This window comes from Alligator sinensis, unplaced genomic scaffold, assembly GCF_000455745.1.
Source record: "Alligator sinensis unplaced genomic scaffold, ASM45574v1 scaffold282_2, whole genome shotgun sequence".
Taxonomy (NCBI): Eukaryota; Metazoa; Chordata; order Crocodylia; family Alligatoridae; genus Alligator; species Alligator sinensis.
The window spans coordinates 57152-61875 of NW_005841879.1; positions in this window are offsets into that span (position 1 = coordinate 57152).

Sequence of the window (4724 nt, forward strand, 5' to 3'; positions counted from 1 at the left end):
AGTTAGGGAAATACTGAGCATTTTGGAAGCAAAAACCTGTGGGTGTCAGGATGAAATGAGGGACACCGAATGAGCTGAGGATTGTGGCTGTGTGCATCGATATGCACGTGTGCTTTCTCATAGAGCTGAGCCTTGTTCCTTAAATGATTTCAAAATATGCCCTGAGTTGAGGCTGAGAAGTGAGGAAGGCCAGCTGTCAATGGGAAGATATAATGACTTCCCAAATGTGTGAACAGATTTATCCCATGTTTGCCAGGCTATGAATTAAAATTTATAAACTTTGTATGAGTCCAAAATAAACCAGCAGATGCAGATCTTCCTTTTTTTAATACATAACCCTAATCTGGGATGGACCTAAGATTTGCAGAGGGCACTTGCCTTTATTAATTAAACTCAAATATTAGTACTGACGGGCTCTAGCTTGAGTTACAACTGTAGCCCCTTCCTCTATCGTTAAGGAAGTGAATGCAGGCCCACGGGCCCAGGCGAAGTGCTTGGAAGGTACAACGGGGCAGGAAAGAGATTTCCATCCCACAAGATGTTCTGAGCTTTCAAATATTTGACCTGTCCTGAATCAGGATGAAATCAAAAGCTCAAATACTGCCACAAAGCAACAATCTGAGAAATGCATTGGATTGAATCAACTAAAAAAAAAAAAAAGTTTGTTTCTGTTTGAAACTATTTTAGCTCCCTTACTAAACTTTCTAGAAGGGGAACGCTGTTTCAAACCATAAAAGTCAAACCTTTTTTTTTTTTTTAATTTATTTTTGATGGGAAGGGTGGTTGAAAGTGCCCCTTCCTCGTGAATGTCTTCCATTTTAATGAATCATCATTTTCCAACGGGGTGAGGGGACTATTTCATTGGAAAAGTCATGACCTGCCTCAATTGGGAAGTCTAATTGCAGTATTTCAGGCAGGCCTTCAGGGTTTGGGGAAGGGAGGTGTGCCTTATCAGGAGCCTGAATATTTCTTCCCCCTACCCTCACCCCTGGCCAGCACTATTCACCAACGACACTGAGCAAAGAGAACGCCTAGTAAATGCGACCCGTTGCAGCTGTCATCTAGTGTCACTTCTTTTTATCCTTCAAAATAAGGGCAATTGGTTTTGAGCAGTGAAAATACTGCTGATTTAGAAACAATTATTATGAGGTAATGCCTGGAAACAAAGGAACAGGGTGAGATCCTCCTCGAATTAGTTGTTGAAGTGAATGGCTTTGCTGACCGCGCCAGGCTTGGTGGTGGAGGATGCTACAGCAACAGGATGCCACTGATTTTGTAAAATGTCCAGGTGAGGAATAGGACATGGCACGAACCCCCCACCAAACAAAGGGAGTTGTCGCTTTAAGTGGGAGGCAGAAGGCATGCACCCACGTCCACTTGAGGACGGCATTTGCACAGATGTCTCAGTTTGAAGGGACCCAGATCTTGGCTTTCGATTTCTACACGCAGATGTTCATCCGTATCCCATCTGATACGAATATTTCTCGTCTGTTTTCTTGGCTTCCATCTCTTTATCTCGGCTGTGTGTCCTTCCTCTAGGCCGGAGGCCAAAGTCACAGATGTGCAAGAAGGGAGAGAAGAAGCAGGGCATGGAGAAGCTTGCGCTCAAATTTATCAACAAGTGCTTGACGTCCCCATGGCGCTGTTTATTTCCATAAAATCCCACCTGAGTCACTGGACATTTTGCAGCCAAACTGAGTTGGGAAGAAAGCCAAGTTGCTAAGCAGGACGATGCAAGGCGTTTGCACCTTGGATGAGCCACCCGAAGGAGTGGAGCATATAACAGGAGGCTGCTTCTCAATGCAATTGTTTCCTTCCATGTTGCTGATCTGTGATGGCAGGTCTTTGTCATTCACCTGGATGATCTGAGGCATCGTGCAAAGTGCATAGCATCCAATGATGCTAAAGAAATAAGCAAAAGAAGCAATGGCCAAAATGTATTTGATGGACCTCTCTTCTAATATGTACTTCATGCATATTCAAGGATCAAACAAACGATGAACATGCTGATCCTATGGGTTTATAACACTGCACGCACAAAAGAGGAGGTTGTGTTAAGGCCACACTAAGCTACGGAAATCTTAGAAATTATGACTATAAAAATGAATATCTGTGAAAAATTGAGTAAAAAGCAAAAAGTGCTAAAAAAGTGAAAAGTATTATTAATATACTGTGTATACTAATATAATAGAATACTAAAATAATACATATGCTAATATAGTCATATACTAATATACAATGTATATACTAATATATTTTTACTTTTTAGCGGTTTTTGCTTTTTAGCCAATTTTTCAGATACTCATTTTTATAGTCATCATTTCTACTATTTCTTTTATTTCCAAGTTGCACCTGGAAGAAATCAACATGTTTCCTTTTTTCTGCCAATCTGAAAAATCATATTTTGTTCCCATTATTCCAAGACTATTTTTCGATTCTCAGCGATTTTTTTCCCCCAACTTTTTGGTTTTCTGACAAGACCAGTTCCATGGAGGAAAAGACGGACAGACTTATCCTCCCTAAGTCTGAACAAATGGATAAAACACCCTGACTCAAGGCTGTAATCCATGCCTGCCTTAGTGATTGTTGGCAAATCACTTCCTTCTCTACAAATTAAAAAATAATGCTTTTATTTCCTGGGAAGCACTTTGAGATCGACAGACAAAACATGTCGTGGAAGAACTAGATTTTGTTATTATAAATTAACATTGTCAAACCTCAAAAAATCAAAACTCTTGCAGTTCTTCCTGGAGGAGAAAAACAAAAAAAACCCAAGCAAAAAACAACCCCCTCCCCAAAAAAACCTTGTTGCGTGCAACTACTTTACCCGGGGGACGGGGACGAGAGACGGGACACAAAACATTTGGTACCAATCAATAAGCCCCCTACATTTGCTGTTTCAATTCCTGTGCAGATGTGCAGTGTTGTTATTCTAATAATTTCCTGTGGTGCCCCCTTTTTCGGTAAACCTCTACGCCAATTAAAATGTGATCCATCACCGAATGCTTCTGAAGCAAAGAGGAACGTCCAACTTTCTGATACAGCCATGCAAAATCCCGGTCAGTCTAAAGAAACAAGCAAACAAAAAAAGCAGCAGCATTCACTTCGCCTGAAAAAAGAGAGAGAGCGAGCGTGGCGGAAAATGTTCTTTTGTGTAGTCTTGTGATAGAAACCGAGTGGGGGTTTCTAGGCTATATCCACAGACTTCCGCTCGGTAAAAGGTTGATTAATAAATGCATCCAGCTTCTTGTATTGAAATGACAATGTCTGGATATTTGGCTCTAGGGGGACAGTGTCAGGGATTGGATGGCTCAAGCAGATGCTTCCATGCTTTGGCAAACAGCTAAATCCAGCTTCTAGGCAGCCGAAAGGGAATGCCTGCCTGCCTTTGTTTGAGTGGAGGACAGCCAGGGTTTTTAATTGTGCAGAGAGACACAGTCATGCTGCCGGTGGAAACGCCAGGCCTTACAGTAAATAAAAGGTGGGCAACTCAGCCGGGGTGTGAAATTTGCAATCTCGTTAAAGGCAGGAGGCTGATTTGTTCCCCCTCCCCGTCTTGGAGGATATGATCTGCTCTGTAATGCAAATCAGCATCACGCAGAGGGCCGGAGTGCTTCTGTTTGTATGCAGCACACGGCTTTGCCACCAAAGACACTGTGCCTTTCTGGTTTGCATTTCTAGGCAACGTCTCTGCATCGCTGCAGTTAACATTCAGTGGGGAATATTTTGTAGGAGCCTAATCCTCCGTGGCCTGAAGCGTCTCCTGGGATGTACTGAGCACTCATGTCCCTGTGAGCAGCTTCAGCACCTGACTGCTGAGTGCTCAGCAGACACGAGTGCCAGCGAGCGCTGGATGGGCACTTAATGATGATTTTTGTCGTCTTTGCCAGAACAGAACAAATGAGTTTAGATGAACCTGTGGCTCTGCAACAGACATTGCATAAACTGCTCTGACCCAAGTCAGTTAAATGTGATACTACATTCAACCAGGTTTATCTTGACCCAGTTTCAGCCATTTGGAAACTGGTTTATATGCACTGAATGTTTGCTCTGTTACAGGTTTAAACCAGTTTCTGATCACTTAAACTCATTTATGTGTAATATCTGTCCTTAGCCTTGCTGGGAAGATGGTGAGCGCAGGCCCCAGATCAGTGAGTAACCAGGGCACAGACTTTAACCTGGTTGTCCCACAGTCCAGGCCCTAACCATTAGGCTGTTCTGGCACCGAGCTTTCAGTGTGGATCCCTGTGCTAGATGTTCAGAGTAAAACAATTAGAGGGAATATAGCACGGTGACATCTTGGAGTGGGTGTGACTGCTTGCAGCTGCACAAATAGTCCAGAGGAGAAGATGGACTTAATTTGGCAATATTTGGAGAATGGGGAGTAACAGGCTCCCGAATCAAGCCCAAGGCAAAAGAAAGAGAGGTCAACACATCACAGCACAATAATGACCAGAGCCACAACTTCACAGAGCTGCAACTTGAAGAAATTAAGGGAGCTGGCCTTGGCCATAGGATTGCTTGGCAACTTCTGACCTTTGCCATATGGACCAGATGGGGCAAGAAGTGGATCGGATTGAATGGTATGGGAAGTCGGGCATCCAAAATTGGAAGCAAAGTACTCAAACAACTGAAGCAAATACAAATGCAAACCAGCAAGTCATGTCTAGGGGAAAAAAAAAAACCTCAGCAATGTTTCTTGAGCACAGCAGCTAGCAGGGAAA